Genomic DNA, 15,091 nt, shown 5'->3' with positions numbered 1-15,091 from the left:
TGACATGAAGAAAATGTATTAATTTCCCAGATACTCATTTAAGGTCACTGTGCTGTTTTTCTGACAATCCAACTTTTTGAGTATGCTTTTGCTTCCAGTAATGTATTTTACACAAACATACTAAAACAATATATTTTAAAATCATATTTAATAGTAACAATTACATACACAACATTCTTTTCTGTAAATATCATGCATAAACTCTTCAGTCAGAGACAACGATATGAACTACATGTGAAGTAGCAATTTTTTATATGTAAATACTTGATGGAAGAGTTGAAGGGAGGTTTGTTTCTGTCACAGCTTTTGAGTTTCAATGAAGCTGTGTCCTCCAGGCACAAGTATTTCTATCTTTTTATTAAAAATGATGATCCTGATACTGACTCAACAGGGAGACAATGAACAGCTATTTCTTTTCCTTTTTGTCCTGTTCTTTAAATTGCTAGAACAAGTTTCTGATGGTACTAACCTAGTTTAGAGTAAAGGCAAATTAAGTATTTTCCATTTCATTAAAACAGAAACATTTACATGGGAAAAGAAACATACATGAAGGTTTAACCACATGACACTGGATTTGTAGAGAAGCATGGTATTTAGGGCATTTTATGTGCTCAGCATTGTGCAAAGCAGGCCCTGAAGCGCTGAGTGTATGGCTTGGTGGCAGTGGGATAGGAAGGTTGTTACAGCTGGAGGTGTGACTGTCCAAAACTCAAAAAGCAGGTCAGAACCAGAAAGGAGACTTGATTTTTCTAAACCCATTTGTACATCCACTTAGTAGACTGTGCTTATTCACTGGATTTGTTCACCGACATTATTTGGGCAATGCAGAAAAACACCGGCAGTACAATAGTTAAGGGACTGCATAGTTCTGGAAAAACAAACAAACAAGCAAACAAAACAAAACAAAAAAAACACAGAGCATTTATGCATGATAGGTATAGCTGAAAGGCTACAGCACAAACTTCCCCGCACTCTCTTCTGCTTAATGATCTTGACTTGACCTCAAAGAATCAGTCTCCTGGGACAGAAATAATTTAGCCTTTGTGCAGTTCTGAACTTACTGGAGTTGAGAAACTGCCAGTTCTGACTGATTGTGTGTGTTGGAGTTGGGATGCGTTTATTACAGAATGAGTTAAGACAACAGCAAGCATTTCACCCGAGACTAAAAGAACTGTAAGCACGAATCCAAAAAAGGTTAGGCAGTGGGACCAACAGGAAATGGTTTCTGGCTGCTATATTATCTCAGCAACAGTGATATAACTGCTAACTAATCAGGAACAACAGGTATCCACTGGCACAGAAAAAATCTAGGCTAAAAGAGATTTGCAGAATTTGTTTTTTCCTGTGGTATGCTTAAGCTTCTCTGCATGTACAATGTTGACTTCTTATGACTATACAGATAACTAGTGCTTCTGGCTTGTTTGTTCTGTACACAATATATTATTATAATATAGCACAGATGAAGATACTCAAATGAAATTTTAGTATTAGTTTAGAGTATTGCAATATAAAGCCAGAAAAAACAGCAATAAGTATGTAATGAAATCACACTTCTGTCTTAGATTTTTTACAGATGAAAAAGGAAAGGAATGCCACAGAACCAGAGCTGATGCTTTCTTTTTGGTCTGTTCTCTGCTGTTATTTAAAACAGGCATGGATGCCATCATCCTTTATCTCATGGAAGAGTATCTCATTCTCAGATAACACTGTCTTATCTACTGCAGTCCCCTGGGAAAAGGACCAGATCCTACTTTGCATTCTATGAGAGAGTCTTTTAATGTATTAGAATTAAAAACCAAAAAAGTAATAATTTAAGTGTTATCAATTTTATTATGTATACACTAAGCAGACTCAGTTCAGTCAGTTCTGAAATTGAGGCTAATTATTTCATATCTAGACATAGGCTTGGAAGCCCAACATCAGGCACCTAGCATTGAAAACTATGGTCTGCTATAATTTACTTTGATATAGCTGATATGAACTAGAATGCTATTTTTAAATTGCAAACATTGGAAAAATAAAGCATAGCAAATTGCATGAGACAGTCAAGACAACTGAAATTAAGCAGTTATGCGCTTCAAGTTTACATCCTTGACCTCTTCAGAAGACCTGCAGCATCTAATGCTCTTGCCGCTAGAATCTGCAGACTTTGCCACTAGAATCTGCAGAATTTGTCTAAATTACTGTGAAGATCTCTAAGATCTCTAAGAAATATTAGAGATCTAAGATCTCTAAGAAATATTCAACTCTTAATGTTCTTATAAGCATCATTTCCCATTTAACATTCTCAATTTTAAATTTCTGTGAGAAGATTTAATGGATGAAGTGAAAAATATTTTCTGAACTTAGTATTATTTTTCCTTACTTGCTGTTAATTCTGTTCCTTTTCTCCTGTCATCTTGTCTTACTGCTTGAATTCTCCCTGTTCCATCCTTCTGTCTCACTTCTTGATTGTGATTCCTTGTTCATTTCTTCTTGACTCTTCTAAAAAACGTTGCTTTTATTTCCACCTTTCTGTTTTGTATTTTTTTATTCTCTGTATTAAACATTTTGAATAACCTCTTTACAAATCTATTTGGATTGATTATAGAGTAGACGGCTTTTTCTTTGGTATAAAACAGCAGCTAAGAAAAAAATCTGACTTACTGAAATATTGGCATCACTGTGATCTTTACCTTTTCTTTCTTTCTTTCTTTCTTTCTTTCTTTCTTTCTTTCTTTCTTTCTTTCTTTCTTTCTTTCTTTCTTTCTTTCTTTCTTTCTTTCTTTCTTTCTTCCTTTCTCTCTCTCTCTCTCCCTCTCCCTCTCCCTCTCCCTCTCCCTCTCTCTCTCTCTCTCTCTCTCTCTCTTTCTCTCTTTCAACTGAAAACATTGCTGAAGACGACTTTTTGTGTAACAATCATTGTTTACCATGATCTGTATCTCTAGAAGACAAAGAAGCAAAGCAAAATCCTTTGCAGCACTTAACAGAAAAGATGCTAGGCAGATTATTTCTTTTAGGCTTTAATACTATGTAGGCTTCAAAGGTATTAAATGTGATTGGAATATTTTGCATGTCACAGGTGCAAACATCTGTGAAACAGGCCTATCTATTCAAATAAGGAACTTCATGTCAGCTGCTGGTTGTGATAAGAGATATGGTTTGATGCAAGATATTGGCATAGACAATTTGGTGCACTTTGAGAAAAACGTAAATTAAAATTATTCTAGTTTACTTAAAACTGCCTCCACAAGTTCTGCTTCCCCTCCCGTCTGTCCCATTGGAGAAATCTCTTCACACCCTCTCTGTTCTGGCTTGGATTCCTTCTCCAGCCCAGAACCAGCTGAGATTACTTTGGCTGAAAACCCATACATAGCTTGGTTTTGCAATAGTGTAAAGTGATTTATTCCTATGTTTTGAGAATATGAAATATGGCATTTTACTGAATAGATTTCTCAGCATCAGCTTATGATGGGTAGCTTTAGATAAAGTAGGAGGCCAACAGGACTGGTTGAAGGCAGCTGTAGGAAAAAGCAAGTTTTCTTTCCCTAGCAAAAACTACCTTTTGGTGGTATCTGCTTCTTCCTGTGTTTGTTAAACCCTTTCTGGTTTGGAGCTGTGATATTGACAAATAACATGAGGATTTGTGAATTTAGATTGTGCTTATTCTAGTTGTTGCTAGACAACAGAAGAACTTTTTTTTTTTTTTTTTTTGGGTGGAGGTTGGGGGGGGATTTTGAAGAATCTATTGGTAAGCTTTTTCATTTTTTATAGGCTTTCCTTTTAAATTATATTAAAATATTTTAAGGGTATCTTTGCTGAAATGTACACATCCCAAGGAGGATCTAGGTTTTAATTAAACCACTGTTCTTGTTTTTTCCATAGAACAAAATGCAGTGATGACTTTTAAACAGATTTTTATTGCAGTGCAGTTTACCTCCTGTAAATATTTTGGTAGGCTTTAGTAATGCCTTAGATATCAAGGAACTAAAAATCCTGAAAGCTGGTCTATGTTGTTCGTTCTGTCTTCCTATAATGGCCAGATCAAAACCTGGATTTAGACATTATTCAGAGTTTCTATATTCAAAACCTGGAGCTGAAGCTTGTGACTGCAGCCAGTTTCTAGCAATTAGGCCAAAGCATTGCTAGGAACTGCGCTGGCCTGTGGAAGGACTCTTTGCACTTATTGGTATTTATATCCCCATATGCTATCAAGTGCATCTTTTTTTTTTTTTTTTTTTTAACAACAGTCAGAATGCTTTTGATTATAAGAAGAGGATTTTGTCACTGAATACAAAGTAGTCAATAACATCTTTTACTATGTGGTTTGAAATGAAAATGGATGGAAAGATAAATCCCAAATTGCCAGGGGAACCAGGAGTAAGAAATACAAAACCAGTCTATAGGAATACTGAATAGTAAATTATTATTCTGACACTATAAAATTTTCATTCTCCAATTTCTACCTACAGGTATGATTCTCAGCCCTCCCTCATTTAAGAAAATCTCTAAATAGAGACATTTATCTGACATTTGAATTCTAAGTATTGAAATTCTATTTTTTGGCCTAAGCTTTCTGTATTTACAGCCCAGTGCCTGGTTTATGCCAGTTGAATCATGTGTGCAGTCCCAGCTAGTCTGGTTTGCACCTACAGTATACTCACAGAGGTGAGCAGTGCTCCAGATGAAGCAGCCAAGACTGTTTTTAGTTGAAAACATGACAGCAAGTAGTTGATTCCATGCCCTTTTTATTTAATGACTAATGTATTAGAGCATCCTGCAAGGAACTGTTAAGTCTGCTCTCATCAATTGCCTGAACTGAGGTTATTCCACACTGCAGCTCCTGGAAGCCCCATAAATACTGGCCTGAGAATGATATGGAGGGTGCCAATATCGTCTGTCCTGCTGAGGTTGTCCTATTGTACCAAACATCATTCAGCTTCAAGCACTGATGAAGCCACAAGAAACTTTTTTTTTTACTTTTTTTTTTTTTTATAGTTTATTATTTAATGTGTTTTATGATACAATGAACAAAACATGAGGCTTATTAAAATTTACAAGAGAAATGTTTCCTAATATAGCAGACTCATCCCTTATCTATGTAAGTGTATGATGGTGAATGTGTACCTGATGGCATGTGAAATTATAGATCTGTCAGATATGGTTCAGAATTAGCAATAGCTCTTTTACTTTTTTTGTTTGTTTGTTTTGTTTTGTTTTGTTTTGTTTTAGATTAGTAGGGAAAAGAAAGCAATTTGAGAAGTGAAAAGTCTGGCAACTGCTTCTGACCTCTTGCTATAAAATGGGGATAATGCTTCTGCACTAGCGCTCATCTGTCTTGTGTATTTAGATTGTAAGTGCACATCCTACAAATATATTATGCATTTGTACAAGGTCTAGCTTGGGAGAGCTATGATTTTGTTTAGTGTCTTAGGAGTGCTGCTGTAAAATAATTAATAACAGTATTGGCTTCTTTCCCAAACTGTCAGAATTTTTACTGGAAGAAGTAACCTTCTCAGTGCAATTGCCTCAGCCTTCCACAGGCTGTCAATGCAGCTAAAATGGTCTGTAAGCCTCAGCTTCTATCACAAAAACTGCATATACCAGGAAGAATTTTTTGAATAAGTGATTTATAACAAAATTTTCAAAGATGGTCATTAAACAGCATTTGCAAGAGAAGTCTTGAATATTTTTGCATGAATAAATCTGAAGCTTGTGGCTATCCATCATGAGCATATTGAATTCAGTTCGGAATTATTAACTGTGAAGTCTAGAAACATGAGCAAAATCCATAAAAGATTATTTCACCATCTCTAATAAATCATTATAATTGAAATTAAAAAACCTTCAGAATAAATAATGATTGCTCAGGCCATGATTCTTGTCCACATGGCAGTAATGTGATGTGTATTCCTAACAAACTGACACCTAAAATGTGCTTTTTCTTATGGATTGCTATTAGTTGCTTTATATTGCTGCTGTTGTGGACTGATGCCCTCAGAAATACCTGCTTTTTACAGTACAATGTTTTGATTGACATAAACTCCTTGGAGAATTATGGCATGAGAATAGATCTTCAAAGTTCAGCTCAAGCTGATTTTGTTAATAATTGAGAACTCTTTAGCTTAAGTTTAAGGCAAGAAAAATCACTTGTGTCTCACAGCAGAAACAACAAATCAGTTTAATTTCATGCTGAGAAGGATTAAAATAGATTATCAGCTAAATGATTCTAAATGGCTATGACAGCTGTTTGTCATGTGGCTAATGGCTTCTATCTTATATGTATATCACAGAGCAAAGAGTATAATTTTAAATCTGTAGAATTATGTGAAGGAGATGTGTGCTATAGTTTGATATTTTAACTTCTAATTTTATAAAATTGGTATGACAATTTTTTGGGGAAAGGTACTGTAAAACATTGCTCCTACAGACAAGGCCCATGGATCATTTTTGGGGGACAGACAACTATTTGGTTGCAGAGTTGGCAATTAAACTAAATTAATATACAGATGTAAGCTTTCCAAGTAAAGAAAGGCTGCAGCACATGAAAGTAATGCGTAAATGCAAATAGAAGAGAATGTCAAATTAAGGAACTGCAGGGCTCTGTAACAGAGATCCACAAGTTATACTCTTTAGATGTGATGTTAAGTATTGAAAGGATTGAGAAATTGTGGATAACACCACTACATAAAATTTTACAAATCACTTCCATACAGGTGTGCAGCTCTGTGAAGTAAAATTTAAAAATAGATGATGGTTTACATTTACATCATGCTTTTATGCAGATAGTAACCAGAAAGATGAACTGGACCCTCAGATATCTAGTATCTCATTCACTGTTCTGTTAATCCTGCTTTATCTTGATATCAGTGGAGGGACTAAAATAATTTGGTTACTACAAAATAATGTAAGGTACACATGTGTGGCAGAATGCACTATTAGATGTCTTATAATCACAACAACATGGCATTCCAGCTCACGAGAAGCAGTGATTTATGTCCCTATAATGCTTCTGGCACACAAAGTAGGTTATGAACGTCATTGTTCTATGTGGACATAGTTGCAGTGAGGAATTGAGCCTTCTGCTCAAAAATACAAACCACAGCAGACTAAATTGAGCATCATTTTAACTACTGTGGAATTTTTGGAAATCATCATTTGTAGTATTATCAGTGCATGTGAATAGAATTGGAATAAAATGAGTGTGAAGATTGGCAGCAACTAAAATAATTTGAACTTAGTTCTGCATGGTTACAACATAAGAGCCGGAGCTTGTTTTCAGATTAAGGGGAAGATCGTTGCAGTAGATTCTGTCTAAAACAAGAGATGTTAGACTGTTCATTACACTGTGACATATGGGCTGCTCATTACACCATGGATTACCAAATCTTAGCTGACACAGGATATACAAGTTATGTATTTATCTCCACAATTTATCTGCAGCAATCTCATGAATTACATTGAATTCAATGTCAAAACAGAGAAAAACAGCAGCTACTAACTGCTAAATCCACTTACTTAGCTATAATGATACACTACCTACAGCTAAGCAGATCTTTGTAACCGGTAAATTTGCTGTTTTAGAAGATGCCATAAACCCTGTATGACTGAAGCTGGTTTTAAATCTTGGTGGGGATCATTCCCATTCTTTGATAGATGCTTTAACTATATTTGAGTTAAATAACATTTAGGAACATTTATATCGATTGATCATCACCTTTGAAATGAATAAGCATGCTTCAAAATTGCTGCAAGTCAGTGGAGGACTTTCATTTCCAGGCAGTGGGCTACATCTGATTCTCACTTTGAAGCTTCCATCTGAAAAAATGTAGGGTAAGGCCATTTTACATTTGTGTGTATGTGTGTTCAGACTTTAGGAGTCTGTGCTCACACTTGCATTCTGCCTCATACAAAGTGACTCTGTGACAAACTAGATATCTCTAGAATGGTTAGTTCTAGAGTTCTAGTTTCTCTAGGATATTTTCTTGGACTTGTCCAATTAAGTATCATAGAATCATAGAATCATAGAATCATAGAATATCCTGAGTTGGAAGGGACCCTTAAGGATCATCAAGTCCAACTCTTGACACCGCACAGGTCTACCCAAAAGTTCAGACCATGTGCCTAAGTTCACAGTCCAATCTTTTCTTAAATTCAGACAGGCTCGGTGCAGTGACCACTTCCCTGGGGAGCCTGTTCCAGTGTGCAACCACCCTCTCTGTGAAGAACCCCCTCCTGACGTCCAGCCTAAATTTCCCCTGCCTCAGCTTAACCCCGTTCCCGCGGGTCCTGTCACTAGTGTTAATGGAGAAAAGGTCTCCTGCCTCTTGACAACCCCTTGCGAGGAAGTTGTAGACTGTGATGAGGTCCCCCCTTAGCCTCCTCTTCTCCAGGCTGAACAGGCCCAGTGACCTCAGCCGTTCCTCGTACGTCTTCCCCTCAAGGCCTTTCACCATCTTCGTAGCCCTCCTCTGGACACTCTCCAACAGTTTCATGTCCTTTTTATACTGTGGTGCCCAGAACTGCACACAGTACTCGAGGTGAGGCCGCACCAGCGCAGAGTAGAGCGGGACAATCACCTCCCTTGACCTACTAGCGATGCCGTGCTTGATGCACCCCAGGATACGATTGGCCCTCCTGGCTGCCAGGGCACACTGCTGGCTCATATTCAACTTGCTGTCTATCACGACCCCCAGATCCCTCTCTTCTAGGCTGCTCTCCAGCGTCTCATCGCCCAGTCTGTACATGCAGCCAGGGTTTCCCCGTCCCAGGTGCAGGACCCGGCACTTGCTCTTATTGAACTTCATGCGGTTGGTGATCGCCCAGCTCTCCAACCTGTCCAGATCCCTCTGCAAGGCCTTTACGCCCTCATTTGAGTCCACAACTCCTCCAAGTTTGTTGTCATCAGCAAACTTGCTCAAAATACCCTCTATTCCTACATCCAGATCGTTTATAAAAATATTGAAAAGTACCGGCCCTAAAATGGAGCCTTGAGGGACCCCACTGGTGACCGCCCGCCAGCCTGACACAGCCCCATTTACCATAACCCTTTGGGCCCTGCCCGTTAGCCAATTGCTCACCCATCGTATGATGTTTTTATTTAGCTGTATGGTGGACATTTTGTCCAGTAGGATCCTATGGGAAACTGTGTCAAAAGCCTTGCTGAAGTCCAAAATAATCACATCAGCTGGTTTCCCTTGGTCCACCATACGGGTGATCTTATCATAAAAGGAAATCAGGTTAGTTAGGCAGGACCTACCCTTCACAAACCCATACTGGCTGGGACCAATGACTGCTTTGTCCCCCAGGTGCGCCTCAATAAGTCCGAGAACCATCTTCTCCATGATTTTACCAGGCACTGACGTGAGACTGACAGGCCTGTAATTGCTAGGGTCTTCTTTCTGACCCTTCTTGAAAATCGGCACAACATTTGCCAGCTTCCAGTCTACCGGGACCTCTCCAAATTCCCAGGATCGTTGAAAAATAATTGATAGAGGTTCCGCGATGACATCCGCCAGCTCTTTCAGCACCCGGGCATGAATCCCATCTGGACCCATGGACTTGTAGGGATCCAGGTGGAGTAGCAAATCCCGCACACGTTCAGGGTCGGTTGGGAGTTTGTCATCCCCACCGTCCCGGTCCTCCAGCTCAGGGCACCCTGGGTCCCGAAGCCCATCATCGGCATTGAAGACAGAGGCAAAGAAGGCGTTAAGCGTCTCTGCTTTGCCTACGTCATCGTCTGTGAGGAGACCTTCCCTATCAAGGAGCGGCCCTATGTATTCTTTAGTTCTCCTTTTTCCATTTACGTATCTAAAAAAAACCTTTTTATTTTCTCTCACAGACACAGCCAGCTTCAACTCTAGCTGTGCTTTGGCCACTCGAACTTTCTCCCTACAAGTATCCCTATTAAGTATCTTAATACTAAATGTGTGGCCTTTAGGCAGTGAAACCCACAGATCCTTGGCAGCAATGTTAAAAAAGATCATCCACTTGGGGCATAAGTTGATCGAAACTATGTTGATTCTGTGAAAGAGAGTGACTGAACAGTGTCAGAGAACATAAGAACAAATAAAAATATCTGGCCACAGGAAACAACTCAAAGATGCAATAGCAAAAGATATTTTCCATGGGAAGGATAAATTTAATCATTAGAAAGCATTATGTTTTATCATTAGAAAGCAAGAATGCTCTACAGACACCATATATATATGATTAATCATATCATATGGTCATATGAATCATGTTCGTTCATATGACCATATCATATGAAGATACGATATGCTTACGATACTATGAACATCATTAAAACTTTGACCCTGAGGAAGCAGCTGTATCAGTATGGCTGTATTCAGACTAAAACTTTAGATATATAGGTACATCTGTACCTGTGCCTTATACTTGTGCCTATCTTTTCTTGTGCCTTGTGCAATATGTAGCATGAAGGTTTAAAGTCTCTAAAAACTTTCTATGCAATTCTCTCCTCTTTGCCATAAGTACTATTCCATGACTTCTGTTACAGCTGCTTGTCACTTTATTGTCCCCACTTAGAAGTCAGACCATATCAGTACTTTCAGTATGGTTGCTGAATGTTGCAGAACCCTGTACCACTTTGTAGTATCACATTCTGCAAATAAAAGGGTATCTTCTGTACTGAGGTCTCTTCTGTGAAAGTCTTCACTTTACATGGTTTTTGCTTTTTATTTTTATTTTATTTATTTTTGGTGTTCTTATTTATATAAGCTTATAGTCATGTTCTTCCTGTGCCTTTCATTGCACTGTGGTATGTGGTAGAGCTATCACTTTACATTTTGCCATTTACAGCTCTGCTTCGCCAAGTAGCAATTCATTTACATGTTTTATTTTTCTACTCTAGCCTTAGGGAGAAGAAAAGCATTTCATAAAAAGTTGCATAGAGTAGTTTGAATTGAGATTCATACACTTTGTTTATGTGGAAAACACCACCACCACTCTTTTCCACCCTTTATATTCTTATCTGGAAACCATATCTTCCAGTTGGGACTGTTTATCTAGGGACCTGATGAAGTCCAGATCCCTCTGTCAGTTGGGCAAAACTTTGTTCTGCTCCCTCACCATTAATATGGATGGGACTGGATGTAGTGTGCTTGTGTGTCAGCCATTCCCCCCATCAGAAGAGCAGTTTTTCTTCATCCTTACTTTTTCTAAAATGCCCCCTGTGTTTTTTGTGTAGATTTTGAATTGCACTTTGGGGGGAAAGGGGCACAAGGTGCCGCTCAGCAGGCACCTAACCCCTCCTTGTTCAAGGCGATGTCCCTGCTGTCACTTCAAAAGGAAGAAAACTAGACCAGCTCTGACTGTGCCTAAAGAGCCTTTCCTTAGGTGGCATTTTTTGCCATCTATCAGCATTGCTAAGATATTTGGGATTATGGTGGTCATTTTAGTATTCCACTTAGTGTCATACTGGCGTCACCCACCTAACACATGGTTCAGTAGCAGGTGAATGGTGATTCCTAGTATTGCAATCAGTTGCTGTTTTCTCAGTGAAAGCAATAGATTGTTTCACGCACCTTATTTATGTAAAAAAACAAACTATAGAGCAAGGTGACTACTTCATTGCCTGCTTTTTAAGCATTTAAATCTGCTTATAAGCTAGTAGAAATGGTAATATTAAATTGTGCTACAAAGTTATTAAAATAAGGTTTGTTGCAAAGTAGAAGAAATCTGTTCAGATTCAGTCGAGATATAGGCATCTTTAGAGAAAAACGTGGTTAGAAGGTCACATCATTCAGGAATACTACATCGTGATTAGAGACACTGAACAGTAAAAACATGAAAAATAATGTAACTTGGGTAAGTCTTTAAAACTGCAAGAGAAGCTTAGATATGATGAGCATGCATGGTAGTAGCTGGGATATACAGTGCAACTACAACTTTCTCAATAGGGCCATATTTTGCTAGTTAATTTTCACCTGAGTGTTATGTCTCAGATGAAAGATGAGACTCCAAGAATAAGAAAATCCCTTGATATCATATGGTAGCATTCGTGCAGCATTGACTTAGGAGAAGGGATGGGATTTAGTATCTCTTTAGGTGGTAATGAGGTGGTTCTTTAGAGTGCCAACCCAGTAAACCCCAACAAAGCTGAGCTTTTGAAATATTACTGGGTCAAAGCACATGAGTGACTGATGCCTTCCATTCAAACTCTTTTTCATGTAACTATTGTGGGAAAAAAAAAAAGTGTCATGATTTCCCTTACTTTAAGCTAAATGATCTTGTATTTTTAATACTATCTGTTGGGACTGATATCAGCCAACTTGTGTTAAGGACAAGTGATCATGGAGAGATAAGGGTCTACTCTAGTGATGCCAGGTGCATTTTTCCTTTAACTTAAGATGTTACAAAGTTGAGAGATACGGACATATAAATGCATTTTTGTGTCATCCTATTTCAAGAGGCAATGCACAAACCACAGTGTTACGCAGTATTGATCAGCCTCCATGTGCTTTAAGAAACCCGGTGTTACCATACCTATCCCCATGCTGTGAGCAAGTCTGTAGATCAAATACCCTGCACACAATTCTCAAATTAAAAAAATCTTTGGAATATTATTAAAAATGCATTTTCAGCTAATACAAAGAGACAGAAACATCACTGCATTACAAGAAGGTTTTTTTTTTTTTTTTTTCACATAGCAAATGTACTGATTGCTACTTTTATGAACTCTTGGAGATGAATAAAGCTTTCAAAAAACAAACAAACAAACAAACAAACAAACCACCAACAACAAAAAGTCGAATTAGGCCATTTTGTTGGCATCTCACTTAGACTACTAATGAGCTTTGCCAGCAAGGAAAAATGAGAACTGATTTTACAAAAGATCTGTATGAGGAAAAGAAACTGTGCTCAGATGTATTTTGACTATTTCCTACAGACGAAGCTAGTTAATTCTTGGCTCAGAAATAACAGTTCTCTCCAGTGAATTATGTCAATTTTTAGAGCAGTAAAATGTTTATTCTCTGAGTCACTTTAGGTGTCTGTTCCTTTATTTTCCTTGAACATAAACAGCACAGCTTTGGAAAGAAGCCAGGCCATTGTAGATACATTACATTGCTGTTAATGTGATTAACCCAAAGTAAAACATTAAATGCTCCTGAGGCATTTGTCTAAATAATGAGATGACCAACTCTGAGTTCCCTGGGCTCACAGCATGGGGAGACACATGCCATGTAGTTAATCTTAAAATATTGACATTTGAGATTTATCACCTAAAGTTGGCTCTATGGGCAAGTCTATTAGCTATTGTCAATAGATGCAGGCCAAGCTAAATGTATGCCTCAACCAAAAAGTACCGTGGAAATGCTGCTGGCTTTGCTGATGAGAAACGGTGACTAGTTACCTTGCATGAAAGCTGTCACTATCACCAATATTTCTGTTGCTCACTTCACAAGCAGTTTGGAAATTAGCTGTATTGCTCAAGTTCATAGTTAATTCCCAGTTTAAAATATGTTAACCTAAGTGCTGTCTGAAATGCTCAGACAAATAGTACGTGATAGTTAGATCTTGTAGAGATTCATTGACCCCAGACTGTATAAAATAAATGCATGGTATATTGGAGAATGTACTTGCAAAGATATGCTGTACAGTTGTTTTATCAAAGGGCAAATCAACATGATATTTCTGAATTCCTGAAATGGTTTTAACCATGCGTGCACAATAGCTTTGAGACTTGAGGCTACTACATTCATAGCAAACAGTGCAGCTGGTAATCTGAGTATGCATTGATATGGTTTCTGCGTGCTTTCATTTTCTAAGAATAAATATTGTAGAGTAGTTGAGTGTTCAGTTGGCTGTAATTTAGTCATATAAGCATAGACAAAAATAATTATGAAATTAAAAATGCACATTATTATATGAATGATCAGTTGCACACATTAAATTTTGCCTTTTCAGGGCTTTCACCTTTTCACATCATAAAGTACAGGTCAAACTTTATAAGGGAAGAACCTAGGGAAAAGTGTCAGACTGAATAAAAGACTGTGTGCTTGAATGGAAGAGTTTTGCATAAATTTTAGTTATCTGATGTGTGTGGTGTCAACAATTATTACCCTTTCAGTTTTAATGGCAGAGAAACACCTCTGCACATTGGTGTAGAAACACTCTTTAAAGCTGTTCTAAGTACAGTAGGATAAACAACAATGTCATTTGTGAAGACAATGTTATAAATACTGCTTAATGGAAAATTTAACTTTTCACTTTTACCATGGTTTGCTTCTCAACAACAAAGAGTAATAAAATGACTTTAAAAGGTCATTTAAACAGTCACACTGTTTGCAATACTGGACAATGCAAAAGCTACTATTATAAATGCACACGTGTTAATATTTGTAGACTCTCCAAGTCTTTGTATTACAGTTTCCAGAGGGGGAAAAATATTTTTAAATGCTGTTGGCACACTTAGACCAGATGTCACCCATAATAGTTTAAGTTTTGCTAATCACAAGGTAATCATGGAGTAGCATATAGCTTTGATAAAATATTCTTTTTTTTCAAATACTCTCATGTTGTCAAAGTACTCTCGCATTCTCAAATATGCCTGGCTTGAGAATAAATTCATTCACATGGAGAGAGTAGAAGCTTAAGAAGAACACGGTACCAGACCTGGGCTTCTGGGTCATTCCTTTTGTTGCTGAAATTGAGCTGATGTACATACATTTGCATTATGGCATGTTTTAGAAGCATTTAGGAAATATCAGTCACTTACTGTGCTCTTGAAAATACTTTGCCTGTTCTAAAGTGAAGATTTCAAATGTGAACACCAGCTTTTCTCTTTTGTGTCAGCACACATCAACAGTGGCTGCAGAGCTCTTGATTTTTCTATTTTTTTTTCAAATTTTTTTTTTTTATTATTATTATTTTATTTTTTTTGGCCATGAACTGAATTGACATTCTTGTTTGGTTTGCTGGGCACTTTCTCCTAAGTGTGCTATTCTGAGATTTTATGCTGTCTACACTAGTGCTTACAAGCCTTTTATGAACACCCAGGAGGAAGGCATCACCTATTTGTTGAATAGTACTGAAACAGAGTAGTTAAGATTGATAAAATTGATAAAAGTTTGACTCCATTTTAATCAAT

At 37.6% G+C, this 15,091-nt stretch overlaps 1 protein-coding gene across 1 annotated transcript in view; it reads right to left on the bottom strand.

Moving 5' to 3' along the window:
• SLC9A9 (solute carrier family 9 member A9) overlaps positions 1-15,091 on the bottom strand; it is a 217,796-nt gene that overhangs the window by 65,178 nt on the left and 137,527 nt on the right.

The sequence above is a fragment of the Aythya fuligula genome, chromosome 9 (assembly GCF_009819795.1).
Source record: "Aythya fuligula isolate bAytFul2 chromosome 9, bAytFul2.pri, whole genome shotgun sequence".
In the NCBI taxonomy this organism is placed as follows: Eukaryota; Metazoa; Chordata; class Aves; order Anseriformes; family Anatidae; genus Aythya; species Aythya fuligula.
Note: the sequence above shows the minus strand (reverse complement) of the source record. Positions and strands in the feature narration are given on the sequence as shown.